This window comes from Plecotus auritus (genome assembly GCF_963455305.1).
Source record: "Plecotus auritus genome assembly, chromosome: 8".
In the NCBI taxonomy this organism is placed as follows: Eukaryota; Metazoa; Chordata; class Mammalia; order Chiroptera; family Vespertilionidae; genus Plecotus; species Plecotus auritus.
The window spans coordinates 107,476,534-107,492,436 of record NC_137782.1 but is presented as its reverse complement, the minus strand read 5'-3'; the positions used below and the strand labels follow the sequence as shown (position 1 = coordinate 107,492,436).

The 15,903-nt window shown below is 47.9% G+C and overlaps 1 protein-coding gene across 5 annotated transcripts in view; it reads right to left on the bottom strand.

The window, feature by feature from the left end:
* Window positions 1-15,903, bottom strand: part of NCK2 (NCK adaptor protein 2) — a 138,608-nt gene that overhangs the window by 78,565 nt on the left and 44,140 nt on the right. Inside the window, exons 1-2 of one of the 5 annotated variants that reach the window (XM_080686989.1) lie at window positions 11,927-11,975; window positions 8,583-9,256 (exon numbers count right to left, since the gene is read on the bottom strand). The exons of 2 other annotated variants lie outside the window; for them this stretch is intronic. The gene's annotated coding sequence lies outside the window, so the exon portion shown is untranslated. Of the gene's footprint in view, window positions 1-8,582; window positions 9,257-11,926; window positions 11,976-15,903 lie in introns of those variants that run through there. 2 more of the 5 variants (XM_080686988.1, XM_080686990.1) reach the window with 2 other exon arrangements.

The window sequence follows — 15,903 nt, the reverse complement described above, 5'->3', positions numbered from 1 at the left end:
TTTTAGTTTGATGTAGTTCCACTTGCTCTCTTTTCACTTATTTATTTTTTTAACTGAAACCACTCAGACTGCATCCTCTCCCTCTTCCTTTCCCAAAAGGAAAGAAGAGCAATCATCATTGGCTAGTAGCAGCTGCAAAAGCAACACCAAAAGCTGGATTCACGCTCAGGAAAGAAGGGTGCGCCTCCTCCCTGTGGGCTCAGGAAAGAAGGCTGCGCCTCCTCCTTGGGGTTTCGGGTTCTCTACACGTCCAGAAAAATTTCTCTAAAGACAAACTATAGAAATTATCCCTGAAAATATAGTCTTAACCTGGAAGTGCGGGCTTTTCCCAAGTGAACGAAACCCACACATATTACACTGATGGTGAATTTTTCTAACTGCGCTATTTAACCTACACATATACTGGCCTGTGTTTTCTCAAAACCTTTTCACTCTCACAGCTTGACAAAGCGTTTTGAATCCTCCAGCATTTCTGAAAACAGTTCTAGCTGACACGTTAATTAGCATACAATTACTAAATGGCCAATCACACACCAATTATTTCCAGCCCCGCCCGGTTAACATAAGCCCTGACTACAACAAAGTGCACCCAGCTGTGGGACAAGCCTTAGAACCAGGGGTCCTCAAACTACGGCCCGCGGGCCACATGTGGCCTGCCGAGGACATTTATCTGGCCCGCCGGGTGCCACTGCCTGTCCTGCTTAGCAGCCGACTCATCCCGGGCCCGCAGTGCGCATAGGAATTTGTTCATAGTGTTTTTTTTAAACTATAGTCCGGCCCTCCAACCGTCTGAGGGACAGTGAACTGGCCCCCTGTTTAAAAAGTTTGAGGACCCCTGAACCTAGGTGTGGAAGCGGGGAACTTTCACAAGAAAAACATAAAAGTGGAAGATGAAAGGATGGCCCAAAGCAGAACTCTGACATTTGCAAAGCACACCCTATTTGTAAATTTTGTCCTGTGATCAAAGCACCAGACATATAAATGTTCTTTTCCAAATAAAGGGATTAGGTACATAAACATTGTAAATTGTGTTTAAACAAGCAGGACAATACATCTGTTAAAGAAAAAATAAAAAAACCCAGCCTAGCCAGTGTGACTCAGTGGTTAAATGTCGACCTATGAACCAGGAGGTCACGATTGGACTCCTGGTCAGGGCACGGGTGGGGTTTCAGGCTCCATCCCCAGTGTGGGACCTGTGGGAGGCAACCAATCGGTGATTCTCTCTCATCATTGATGTTCCTCTCTCTCCCTCTCCTTTCCTCTCTGAAATCCATAAAAATATATATTTTTAAAAATACCAATTGCAGTTTCCACTTCTCCCAGAAATATAATTTTAACTAAGCTGTCTGGAATTTTCTGGTCAAGCACCAATAGGTAAATCCATCACATAGGTGATCTCCTTACCCCATATAAAGAAGCCATCTACAGGATTTAAAACAACAACAACAAAACCTCCCTTTTCACTTTCCCCCAGGAAATCACATCCCAATCCAAAAATTACCCTCCCTTTTCTTTCACTAATAGCTCTATTTGCCCCATTTTTTTCTTTTGTTTCCCTTGCCTGAGGAGATGTAACAAAAAAAAATTTGCTGTGAGAATGTTCTTTTGCTTTTTAAAAGGTTTACAAAAATATAACCATCTCATGGGCAGGTGAGTGCCGAGAGGGGGTTCCAGGTGGGCAAGTCCACCCCCTGGGAAGCTAGCGTTCCATGCTCCAAACCACCTGCTGAGAAAAACGATGCCATCTGGCACTGATTATATGCAGATATTAGTTGTATGGTACTAAACAAATGTATATATTTTTCTATAAAATAAGAGTTGTACTTTTTCCTACAAAGAATACTGCTGTTGTTTTATAAACTAAAGATTTTCCCACAGCAAAATTAATCCTATACGCAACCTTGCTTTCTCCTGCCCCTCAAGCACCACAGCTGTTACTGAGAGCCACGCAGTAACTTCAGAGAAGGGCACTGAATCCGCTGAGCCTGCGGTGCCGCATGTGAGTCTCACCATAGAACCTTCCAGAGAGCGCTGCACCCATTGGTCAGGCCCGGGATTAAGCCTGGTCCCCAAGTGAGCAGGGGGCATGGATAGACAGATGGGCACATATTTGAGTTCTCCAGGGACTTGGAGGTGGCTCGGAACCCACCTCAGTTCCAGAGCACGTCACTGTCCGTTAAGAAGCCAGGATAAAATTCTCCACGAGGCTGGGGGATGCAACGTTTACAGCCATTAGCTGAATGTAATGCGTTACACAGGACTGGGACTGGCCCATGACCTTTAGCGTTTGAGAAGCTCCGGAGCACAGAGAACAATCAAGCTGTGGAGAGGCGTGAGAAAGATTTTGTGGGAAGGCTGTTTGTTGTTCATTTTAATTTTGTAAATTACTGGTAACTGAAGCCTCCTACAGAATGCACTGGCTTCTAAGAAATTAAAAAAAAAAAATCTCAAAAAAATCTCACTACATATTATCCTATTTCGCTTCTGATGGGTGCTGAACCAACTTGATTTATCCCCTCCGCCCCCCTTTTTAATCCTCACCCAAGGACATGTTTCTTTGATTTGGGAGAGGGAGAGGAAGAAGGAGAAACATCGATGTGGGAGAGAAACATCAATGGGTTGTCTCCTGTATGCACCCTGACTGGGGATTGAACTCGAAACCTAGGTTTGCGCCCTGACCAGGAACTGAACCTGCAACGTTTTGGTGTAGGGATGATGCTCCAACACATCGAGCCATGGCTCTCCCCTTTTCAGTAGGGTGATGCTCACATGCATTTTATAGCATCACACACACGTATTCCATAAAATGAGGAATGAAAAGGGAGTTGAATAAATTCAATTCCCCCATTAGAAAGGCTAATAGTTAAAAAATTTAACTTATAGAGAACAAATTTATGGTTATTCCAATTGAATAGACAGTTTAATGTCATGGTTTTTAAAGGCCATTTAGCTACTTTTGAGTATTCCTAAAATGGTCCAAGGGTGTCACCCACAAACGCCAGATCCTCACAGTTCTGAGCCCCATGCCCACGGTGCCTTCCCCCACTCCCACTTCCCCAGCCATTGTCAGCCAATTCCAGTCTGTCGTTCGGGAGGGAACCCACATCCCCTCTTCGGGGAATTCTCAGGAATGCCCTCACCCCTGTAGAAATTGCGCTTTCACAACTGTCACCTCTCCATTGCCTGAAGACCTGGGACCAGCATCCGGAAGGGACTCCAATGCTGGCGTGTGGGGCGTGCACAGGGCAGGCCCTGGAGGACGTGGCCCAATGAGACGGCCACCATCAGAAATCTCCTTCCGTCATCATGAACATAAGATCGGCTGCAACTGTCCACAGCCCTACCGCAGCCGGTGCCACAGGGCTTAGAATACTCTTCCCTAATTTTAACCTAAGAGACCCCAAGAATCCCTTGCATGACTGTGCCGGCGCCAGCCCCCAAGTATCCATACGAAGCCTTAAGTACAGACAACGCTGTAACCATGCCGAAACCAAACGAGGCTCTGCTTACAAACCATATTTCTTAATTTTACTGCTTAGTTTCTCCCCGAGTATTTCCTTTGTTGAATAAATTAGCAACGAGCCAATGAGAGGGACTGAATCAAAGAGCTCTTCTAAGTCTTAAAGCTCAAAAACATCTATAGGGCTTCCTCTGGCAGCAGCCCAATGAATGCCATCCATAAAGCCATTCAAACACTGTGCTGGGCTGAAATCCAATTAAGCCATTTCTCTGTGAATATCCCCGAAGAGCCTTCTGCTGGGCTCAAAATGGAAGTAATCATAAATGCCAGATTAGCTGTGTAAGCACTTCCACAGCCAAAACCAGACAAGAGCATGAAAATCTACTCTCCCAGCCTTTTAACTGGGGGCGCACAGTGCACGGCAGGCGTGCACACACACACACTTCAATGCCCATCTGGCGGAGAGCCAAGCCCACTTCCTTGCCCAGCCAGGTCTTCTCAGGTAATCCTCACCCAGAGGATGTGTCAAAGACAAGCTCTGGCCCGCTCATTTACACACATGAAACGATCCAGGCCGGCTCCACCGTCAGTTTTGTGGGCAGAGTTAACAGTCGGGAAGAGACTGAAGGCTTTGTCTGAATTCACCATCTTACTCGCCAGCCCCGGGCAGAGCACACCCTGCAATGAGTACGTCCCGAAAGTCCCGGGTGCTCAGTGCACAACCAGGCCCCTGGCACACAGGCCCAGCCAATCCCTCCCAGAGAGGCCCAGGACCCAGGCCGGACTCCACTGCGAGCCTCCAGCGCCAGTGCAGGGACCATACTGCACAGGGACGACAGGAACATGGTGAAAGCCCGTCTAGGCCCCTCCTGCTCCGCACAAGGGCTGCTGATGAGCCGGCCACACGTCGCTGCCCCTCGGCGTGTGACAGAAAGGACGCAGGACTGTGCTTTAAACTGATGCCAGTCCTCACCATCTCACTATACTTTACCCACCCACCCCCCCGGGATGGTGAAGGCGCTGCTAACCTCAGAGACTGTTTTCTTAGGGAGAATGTAAGTCACCTTGTTTGCAGAATGAACTCAAGTCCTGCTTATGTGACGAAAACATGTGGCACATCTGCTGTGTGCACCCATGTGAGGCGCAGCCGATGCTGTCCTTCTCAAGCTCAGGGGAGGGTCCAGGTCAAACGTGAGAAGACACAGCACGGCTGCTAATTTGCTACAAGAAAACTTACCCATTAAAAAAAATCAACTACACTTTTCAGTAACGTCTAAAACAGATGTGTGCTCTCCAATATAGCTAATATTTGTCTTAGAATTTAAAAATTCTGAGACAAGCAAACTGAGTATATACAGCAGCATAACAGTTTTAGATAAAAAATACTTTTTGTTGAAATACAACGGTCTAACCTCGTTCCCCGTGACTAACTTCTAACAGAGAAACAGCAATGACCCCAAGCAAAACCCTCCTTATTTGAAACATGACAAGGTTTCCTCCACCTCGCCAGCCTGACACTGTTCTCCGTCTAGATAGCCAACAGGTACATCCTGAACCCTACTAGCACTGTGCTGGGTGCTGACACACAATAGACAAGGATGTGCTTTGCCCGCCCCCCCCCCCCCCCCCAACAAAGCAGACAGCACAGACAAGTGGATGTTTAGAGCCCAAAATGGGAATTCCAGATGCTATGGATCACCATCCATTACCTCTGTGTGTGACACACATAATCAGACAGGGATGTGTCTGCAGAAAATGGAAACGCTGATGCTAAACACACATTAAACCTCTCAGGCAGCATCGTGCCTGCACAGCAGGCCCGGCCTCTCCTATGACATGGGGCAGGGGGTTTCTGAGTGCATGCGAAGGGCCTGGTCCGGCCGCCCCGCTTCTCCAGGCCACTTCAGTCCATAGCTCTGCTTCTCAAGAGTTCCAAGTTCTGATTCAGTCCCAGGTGATCCTACCACTCCACCCACTCATCGTCTGCAACACGCAGGCTTCCATGTCTTCATCCAGGCTGCTGGACAAGTCATGGCCAAGGGCAGCTGCACCCGAGATCTTCCTCACCCAGAGAGGAACAAAGTGGCTCACCGCTCTGTGGGTGCAGCCCCTCCACCAGCTCCCAACCCTACAGCGTGCCCGAGGAGGAGGGCCTGCCCCTGAGCAGCGTGAAAGGCCAGCTTCCCCTCTCAATGGCTGTCTTCCAGCCAGATGGCTCCACCTCTAACGCTATTCTCACCTACAAAATGGAGGGTAAAGTGAAAAGGATTCTCTTGCAGACGTGCTATACTGTATATAAACCCATAAACAGCATAAGAAGCTGAACAGCATGAAAAGCACCCAGCAAAGTGCCAAGTACGTAATAGGTGCTCCAAGAAAACACAACTCATTATAAAGGGGGGTCACTGAGGGCCTCCTGCCCCCACACACCCAGCCTCCCAGGCAAGACCAAGGATCATCGGCCTCACCACCACGCACGTAAGAAGCCAAGGGCGAGATAAGAGGACAGCGAGGGTGGAGGCCAGAATGTCCCCTCCATCCACCTGGCACCGCACTCAACTACCCTTCCTGTGTGTCCCGGGCCACTCACCCTCTCTGCTCCACAAGCGCAGGCAAAGGACAAAGGCTTCTGCTTACCAGGCACCGCATTCTCCTTCAGTTAATGTTGTTCACTGTTTTTGTGTAAACAGACAAAACTGTCTCCACCAGGTGCCGTGCGCACAAGATGACATGGGGCGCGCGGAGGCAGGCCGAGTGAGCTGTCACTGACAGGGTTGCAGGGGGTCCCACACAGCACAGTGAGAGCAAGGGACCAAGACGCATCTCCAGGAGCAACAGCCCAGAGGCTTCCCAGCATGCCCATGGTCAGAAGCCACTAGAGACTTGAGGGACAATTTAGAAGTGGCCCCACCTCTGCTGAAACCCAGCCACACTGCACTAAAGAAGGAGATGCCGACAGCTCGATGCCCCAGCTGTCATCGCTGCTTAGTAATCTGTTTGAGAGTCTTTCCTGATTCTGTTTTCTCCCCACTTAGAAAATGAGAACATGTGCCGGTCTCCAATCTTCTGGAGACCCAACAGGCAGCTGCCATTGCCTGGAGAGGCTCGCCCCGCTGACAACTGGCCAGGTGCTTGCCTACTAACTGCCTCCATTTCAGCTTCAGTTCTTTCTTGTGGACATGTGTTCTATGTGCTCTATTTTGAAGATTATTGTTTTTGACAAAACAAAGAGCCAACATACATCAAAGTTTATCAGTCCTGCTCCCGCAACTGGCCCTAGCTGACAGTGACACCACACGCGGTCCATCTCTCTCAAATAGACCAACCCCAGACATTTGTTTTCTTAGATCTTAGAACATTGAGGCCAACCTCACCTTGCCTGGGCTCAGCCTCCCCTGTGCTATTCACACACGTGCATGCCACTCTTATTTAACCTTAAATTAATGAAGGCCCAGCTTCCTTCACCTTCAGCACACCAGTTCAGGAAGCACAGGCCTCCGAGGGTCATGCACTCCAGAGGAAAGGAAACAGCCCACTGGAACGGCCATGGTTTCTCAGCACTGATGGGAGCCACAGACCAGGGACGCACTTCTCATGCACTGTCACTTTCAGGTCTCACACCAGGAGGAGCTTCATTATCCCCGTTCAAAGCAGAGAAGCTGGGGACCACCCAAAGGTGGGCTGAGTGCACAGGTGCTGTGAGAAATGGGGGCCTCTGTCTTGGGAGCCCTTGGCCTTGACCCTGTGCATGCTGCCCCTCAGCAGAGACCAACCCATCCAGCCCGCACAGCATGGCTGGCTGAGCAGCTGCGCTGACCCTCCCCAGGAGAGTTGCGAGGGGGAAGCTGGCAGTGATCTGTCAGGCACTGCTGACACAGCTTCACTGAGTCACATGAACACAGACAGGGCTTCTGAATGCACGGGTTTCCTCAAGACCGGAAGCTAAGTTACCAAAGAAAATGCTTCAGGGAATTCTTACATACTTTCTGAACTGTGAGTACCCTCTCCCCTACATAAAAAAACGTTGTCACTAACTATTTTCAATCCAATTTCCCACCAGGCATCCTTAACCTGCCTCCGGCATCCAGGAACACAGCTGGCAAAGATGGGGGGAGGGCGGGGAGTCCAGATAAGCATCTGCAAAATGTCCTTTTGCAAAGGATGTATTTCACCCACGTTTGGACTTATGATGGAGGGGCCATCTGCCTTCCACCCCATGCTGGAATATTCAGTGACCTATGGGCCTCTACAGTCTCATTTACTTATAAGTAAGCACAGTATTAGCTTTATAATAGACTTGGATATAATACTGCTATTTTGTTTCATTTACTTTACAATAATAGGAAGCTTTCAAAGAACTCATCTGTTCAAGTCTGATGTGACATACAACGGGCTGGAGGAATGAAACATGAGGAAATGGAACACAGACCCAAATGCATCTGGGAATCTAGTCTACACTAAAGGCACTACTAGTTCACGTCAATGGGGGAAGATAAGACTTCTTTTAATCCTCAGCCAGGACAAGCTTATTGATTTGAAAGAGAGAGACTAAGAGGGAGAAACAGCAATTGGTTGCCTCCTGTACGTGTGCTGAATGGGGATCTGACCAGGATTTAAGTCCACAGCCTTTTGATGCACCAAAACGCTCCAACCCACTGGGCCACACCAGCCAGGGCAAAAAGGTAAGAGTTCTGAATAAATGGCGACAGCAAATGTTGGTACCATCTGAAGAAAGCCGGAGCCACACTTCACTTCCTACCATTGGATCAACCCAAGGGCATCCATGATTTATGGTCGGACAATAGAGTATAGAAGGATATATAAAATATAGCCTTTATAACCTTGAAGGAAGAACTTTTTAAAAAATATAAAAACTTCTTTACATGGTAAAATATACCCCAGGAAAACTAGAAAGACAAGTTAAAAGTTGGGAAAAAACATTTGTAATTCCTAACACAATGGGCCCTCTCTTCCTGAGACAGTTCGAGCTCCTTAAAATTGATAGAAGTCCAGAAAATCAAAGAAACGAGCAAAGGAAAATACCTGCCTTTCAAACATACAGAAAGTTGCTGGATTCACTCATAATAACATAAATGTAACTAGAATCACACCAAGCTATTACCTTTTACCCAGCAGAATGTCAGAGACCAGAAGTGTGGTGACAGCATGTCCCCGTTAACTTCCCTCGGATCATTGCGGTGATTTAAGACGTTACCGTCTGAGGAAGGTAGATGAAGGGTGTACTGTAGAGGAATCCTTTGTTCTAGTTTTGCAACGTTTCGTGAGCCAACATTTATTTCAAAAGTAAAAATTTTGAAAATTACCAAAAAATGTTTAAGTATGATAAAACAGCAGTTTGGGGAGGTGCGGAGGTAGCAGATCCTCTCCTACAAACTGCAGAATTGTACAGCCTATGTAGGGCAGTTTGGTAGGACATCAAAATGCAAAGAGCCTAAATGCCCATAAAGGTAAACAGCTAAATAAATGACCTGCTCTCACGTGTGAAGCAGGAGAAAAGTCTCTAAGCTCTAAGTAGAAAAATTTTCAAAGACATATAGTAAACTCAGAAAAAGCAGGCGAGAACACGTCAGACGGAATCCAATCTGATCTATGAAGGAACTGAACTGCCACTTTGCCTCCACACACACACCCGCAGTTGATCATCATGGAGATTCATGACCCGCGTGACTTAATTCTCCGTAACTGGTGGGTTCACCACAGGCTTCTTCATCTCAACAATCCATAAAATGTGTTTAATCCATGCCACACAGACCTCTGGGAAACCTCTCTTCATACCTGACAATATAAAGATAAAAGCATGTTACCCTTCGTTGCTTCTCTCTAAATCAATCCACAAACACCAGTTACTTTTTATTAAACTGAGATAGTATAATGTACAGGCCATAAAATTCACCATCAATAAGAAAAGGGAGAAAATAAGAAAACAAAAGGATTGGAGTGACCTGGACTTGGATGTTGCAGAACCCTCAGGCGTGCACACGGGACACCGGAGCCCTATTCGCTGTGGCCTTGGGGCACCTCCCCCAGAAGGGCCTCCCTTGATGGCTAATTCATCTGCATTTGTTTTTTTTTAAAAAAATACGCATCACTTTCAAATTTTAAAAAAGTTTCAACAAAATGGTAATAGATAGGTGAAAACAAATCTTAAAACAAGCTAACCTTAACTCAGAATATTAATCCTACCGATATTTATGTTCAAACACACCTTCTGGAGGTAGGAGAGAATTTAATATTGGCTCTGAACTAGATGGAACGCAACTGTAAATTAATGAAAAGGAGTTACAGTTTTGTTCTCCTAGAAAACGAACTGAATCCGATGACTACAGCTCGTCACCCTCCAGTCCCACCTGATTTAAGGTGATTCAGCTGCCTAAACGTGTGCCGTCAGCACCAGTCGCTTCACAAACTTAGGAAACCACAAGTCAATGTGTCCAACACCAAATCGCTGAGCTTTTCAGCGCCAAATTACGAGCTGGTTCTTTTCAGAAGCATCTGTCCCTGCAGCCGGGCAGCTGACGGCCCGCATGGGCACGGTGTTCACGGGCTACTGGGAAAGCCGGGGTCTCTGCTCCACGGCCTCACTCTGTGGGAATCACCGTCCCTCGTGGGCAGGAAGTGCACTGACTCCTCACGTCCTTCCTGCCTGCCTGCCTCCCCCACAGGCCTGATGGGAGCCCCACAGCACGAGGCCCAGGCTGCTCCGCATCCTCTTAGCCCCTGAGCTGCTGCCCCAAGCAGGTTCCCTCACGCATGAGCAGTAGGAACGCCTACTTGCCCAATGGGCCGCAGCTTTTCCTGCGGAGAAAGGCAGGGGCACAAGGTTGCCTTGCCCGCTGCACATGGCAACTGCTCCGCTGGTGGCCCTGAGAACCCTGACTTACACCGCTGCCCAGAAATAGCACAAACTGTTTTATTTCTGTGCAGGGCCCAGCTGGTGTGGCTCAGTGGTTGAGCATCGGCCTATGAACCAGGAGGTCATAGTTTGATTCCAGGTCAGGGCACATGCCCAGGTGGTGCCCCAGTAGGGGCATGCAGGAGGCAGCTGATCAGTGATTCTCTCTCATCGCTGATGTTTCTGTCTCTCCCACTCTGAAATCAATAAAAAAAAATATTTAAAAGTATAAAGACTGAAATAGGGGCATTTTCAAAGGTTGTGTCTTTGGTGAGTGAAAAAGGCATGTAACTCAACGTCAACTTTTTCCTTGGGGGAGAGGGAAAGATGCTAAAAGAAAGGGTGGGCGGTATAAGATGTGAGTCACAGGCCTGGGAAGGAGAGTACGTTTTTATGTTGTAGGGCCATAAATAGGGACTCTGGTGACTAAATCTATTTCTGAAAGACCACCCTTGTAGTCATCACCACACACACACTCCCACTAATGACACCAAACCAACCCCAAATATGTGAAATGCAGAAGTAAAATGTTTAATAAAACTCATCCTATCGCACAATTCCTCAGAGGGCAGGCAGAGCTGGGCCTGTCACAGTGGATGTCTGTAACTATCTAATTATGTAGGGCTCCTTTCCACGGAGCCCCGTGTGTACTGCTTTACTGGTGCCGGAAGTGCTGACCTGTTTTTTCCAACTCATTTAATTCACTTGATGGAAATGTGGGGAATGCAAGGGAAAATAAAAGGAAAAAAATAGAGCAGTGAGGTTAGGAACGCCTCTGGGTCCTCTTCATACCAAAGGCAAAAGGAAAACTAAGATCTGATGTCATCAAGCTCGCGCCGAGGACCGGCCGCTGTACCACCTGCTCTCCATGCCCGGGTCAATTCCCAGGCACCTCTCCACAAATGATCAGTGCGCACAGCCGATACCCCATCAGGCAGCCCTCACTCGCCAACAACACAGTAAAACCCACATGCAATGAAATGAGTATTCCATCAGATACTAAAGGGAGGCCACGGGAAGTACAGAAATAAGGAAACGTAATGCGAGGCCTGGAGTTACCTTGGATGTCATCAATGACCCAATAACTTCGTAAGAGCAGCCCAGCTGCCCATCTTCCCACAGATCGCCTACACACATAGGCCTTTAACAGTATTGCATAAATGGGTGTATGCCAAATTAACCGCGAGGCTATGGTGCCCATCCTGCCTCCAACACATCAACATTCAACTTCATCGCTTTAAACCAGGGGTGGGCAAACTTTTTGACTCGAGGGCCACAATGGGTTCTTAAACTGGACTGGAGGGCCGGAACAAAAGCATGGATGGAGTGTTTGTGTGAACTAATATAAATTAAAAGTAAAGGAGCGGAGGGGAGAGCAAGAGAACCGATGGAACAGCCGTATCCGGCCCGCGGGCCGTAGTTTGCCCAAGGCTGCTTTAAACCATCTGGTCGGTGTGCATGCACCTAACAAGAAATCCTGTTTTCCTGAGGCTTGTAATAATGCAAAAACTGCTCCCCGCCCTCAAAGACGTGGCTGCACATACAATTTTTACCAGAGTAAAACTAGAGCAGAGCTTTCACGCGCGGAATTATTTCTCTCTTCAGACAAGCCTGGTAAAGCACATATCATCGATGTCCCAGATGTAAACGTCCAGTTTTACTGAAAAAGAAGAGAGAGAAAGGGAGAGAGGAGGGATGGAAGAAAGAGAGGAGGGGAGAGGGAGGGAGATGACCATGCTCAACAAGGCCTGGTTGGAACTGAGTGGTGACATACAGTACGGGCATCTGGGACTGTGACTCTGTGGGCTGCCCCATGCACTGGGGGAACGTCAGCAGCAACCCCACCTCCCTTGGGTTGTGGGATCAAAAATATCTCCAGACATCGCAAGTGTCCCCTGTGGGGTGAAGCGCCCCACTGAGAACCACGGAACTAAAATGCATGCACATCAATCAGACCAAGATTTTCTTTCTTTTTTTTTTTTAACAGCAAAGACAAGACAGGAATATTAATGTATTTTCTAACTATTTTGGAATATGATTAAAATGTTTAGGTGGCAGTTGCTATAATTACCCCTTCCAAAAATAACTGAATAAATGAGCACATTCAGTGTAAGTCAATGTCATGCTTACTTAGGTTTCAATATGCCATATAATTAGGAGACAACCTTTAAACTCCAGTTTGGAAAACATGTATAAAGTATGCTATTGTTTATTTTTTTTTAAATGAGAAATGTTAAAAATAAGTACATAAGGACACATGTATTTGCTTGCATTAAAAAGCAATATGTAAAAGGAGGGACAAGAAAATACTCTTAAAAACAGTGACTGAAAGGGGGTGGGGAGAGAAGAAGACAAAAATAACAAACGAGATCTCTCTATGGACATTTGGCTCTGGAACCACGTACATGGTTTACGTAATTATAAACCCATGTTAATTTTTTAAAGTCTCAGAAAAGCAAAAGCAGAATGAAAGCATATTAACTAAATGATGTATTGAGTTGGTGGCATAAATAGAGAGGAATCATTCCAAAAGACTTTGAAACACAGCAATTTGACTGCATTTCCCTAGTGGGGAAAACCAAAGGACAAAACATCTTCAGCTATTTTCAGCAGTGAAATTGTTGGTGATAATATTGGTAGAGTTATTCTAAATATTTATATATGTTGTGTACAGATAAACTAGGATAATCAAGCAAATAATTATGTTCATGTTCCTAGGGACAAAAACTTTCAGCATAAGAGAAAAGTGATACAAATATATAATCAGAGAAGCAAACTATCTTGTAATTTTGAATTATAAATATCAGTATGGATTTACAATCCTATATAATAAAGAGGTAATATGCAAATTAACCCTCGCGCCCTCACAAGATGGCTGCCTACAACCAGGCTGGCAGGGGGTTAGTGAGAGACGGACCAAACGACTGAACAGCAGGCTGTGTGGGGCGACCAAGCCGGCGAGGGGCAGGGGGAAGGTCCATGAGGGGCGACAAGGCCGGCAGGAGGGGCAGTTGGGGGCCACCAGGCTGGTGGGGGGGTAGTTAGGGGCAACCAGACTGGCAGAGGGGGGCAGTTGGGGGCGACCAGGCTGGCGGGGGGGTGGGGGGCAGTTAGGGATGATCAGGCCAGTATGCAGAGACAGTGAGGGGCGATCAGGCCAGCGAGGGTGCGGGGGGTAGTTAGGGGCGACCAGGCAGGCAGGCAGATGAGCAATTAGGAGCCAGCGATCCAGGATTGTGAGAGGGATGTCCGACTGCCGGTTTAGGCCCAATCCCCAGGATTGGGCCTAAACTGGCAGTCGACATCCCCCAAAGGGTTCCGGATTGGAGAGAGTGCAGGCTGGGCTGAGGGGGCCCTCCCCCTGCCCCCCGTGCACAAATTTCATGCACCGGGCCTCTAGTCTATATAATAAAAGCCTAAGCGACCGTTATGGTGGAAAGGCCAGAATGACCAGTCGCTATGATGCGCACTGACCACCAGGGGGCAGACGCTCAATGCAGGAGCTATCCCCTGGTGGTCAGTGCACTCCCACAGGGGGAGTGTCGCTCTGCCAGAAGCCGGGCTCTCCCGCCTCCTCGGCAGCACTAAGGAGCAGAGAGCCGAGCGGTAAGGAGCAGCGAGCAGGCAGGCGGTAAGGAGTGAGGGGTCCCGGATTGCAATAGGACAGAGGCCGGGCTGAGCCCCTCCACCCCCCAGTGCGAATTTCATGCAAGGGGCCTTTAGTAGATCATGTTAAAAACAAAACAAAGGCCCAGACACAATGAGCAATCCAGGAATAATGAGTGTCCCTAACTCCCAAACCAAAGTCCCCAATTCCATTTCCTACTGTAGGGACCACAGACCATGGTCTCTGGAGAAATGGGGACCTGTGGCTGGAGGAGCCTGAGGTGCTGCGGCTCCAGCCTTCCATGCCAATGGCACGGATCTCAGGGGCGTGCAAAGGGTGACCCTGGCTGCAGTGGCCACCAGAGTAGCAACAAGGATGTCAGCTGCATGAAACTCCTTCAGTAATGCCTTAAATCATTAGCTCGTCACTTCTCTACACACACACAGCCTCACTGGTGGCTTGTGGAGAATGCTGAGAAATCAGAACTCCTTATTCTGAAAATTGCCAAATAAAGGCCAAGACTTCCCTCTGTAATGTACCTCAGCATAAGGGCTGGGCAGTCTCCTCGCGTGGCTGAGTGGGGGGAAGGAGAGGGCCCGGATGTCACCACTTTGCAGCCAGCAATTGACAAGGCTGCTGGCTCCCGTGTTCTGCTGCTGGGAGCTTACTCAGCCCATGGAGAGTCCTGCCAGGGAATCAAACCGGAATCGGCTGAGATCTAACGGGAATGTGCAGGACACACGGAGACAGAAAAGCTGGTCAACGGGGTCTGGTTAGCGAGGTTCAGCTGTGGGAAACCCCGGGGACAGAGACTAGGCTGCCCCAACAAATCAGTCTGCGACTTTAAAAAGAAATAATGAAATAAATGACTAAAATAATAAACAATGGAATAAAAATAAAGAAATAAGAGGGCGGAGAAACAAATAGGTCCTCCAACTGCAATGTCCGAACCGTCTTTGGTTCTAGGTTTCACAACTCAATGTTAAATAAGGTTTCTGAGATAGGGGGAAATTTACACACTGGTGCATGTTTGGTAATATCCTGGAGTTATTGTTACTGAAATATTTACAGATGAAAGGAACTGATATCTGGGATTTGCTTCAAAATTTAGCTGCTGGAGAGTGTGGGCATTTAGATAAATATAGTTCCAAAGAAAATCTCCAAGTGTTTTGGAAGTTTGAACCAACCCTCATACACACACACAAGAATAATCAGTTCATTCAATAAAATCTTGAGAATTTATTCAGATGTTAAATATAGGACAGATATTAATACCATTAGTGTCCTATCAAGACCACTCAAAACAGCAGCTGAGTCGTTTTCACAGACCGCAGACCAACCGCGCCCCTTCCAGCGCAGGCCACGAGGACTTGTGCGGCACGTGGCAGTGCTCTCACACACAGGTGCGCCTTTCTCCAGGGAAGTCTACATCTAACCCAGTCACACGGATTGCTGCATAAACACGCAATAGGCTCCGCGGACACACGGAGAGATCGAGGCCATCCCACGGACAGGAAGCGAAGGCAAAACTGCTGGACGCGCTGGCTGGCGAGGACTGGTAGGAAATGAACTCATTTCGTTTGTTACCGTGAAGCATGGGTCCTATACACCCTCCTGACCCTGCCAGCCCCAAAGCGCAGCCATCCTGAAACTCAGAGCTACAAGGCTAGTTCTCTCAAGGGCCAGTTCTCCCTTCTCCCGCGTGAGGAGGAAGGAAGGTAGCACAGGATGCTAAGTGGGAGGAGAGACGAAAAAGGACCAATTTCTTACCAGTGTGGCTTCTCAGGATGAAATCAACACAACGCTGAAGGGAGGAAGTAGAGATCTCCAGCTCTACACCTTCATTTAACAAATGACAATGGAGGTGTTGAATGGTGGAGCCCAGGCTGGTTTCAGGGGCTCACACAGGCAGGAAGTGTCAGT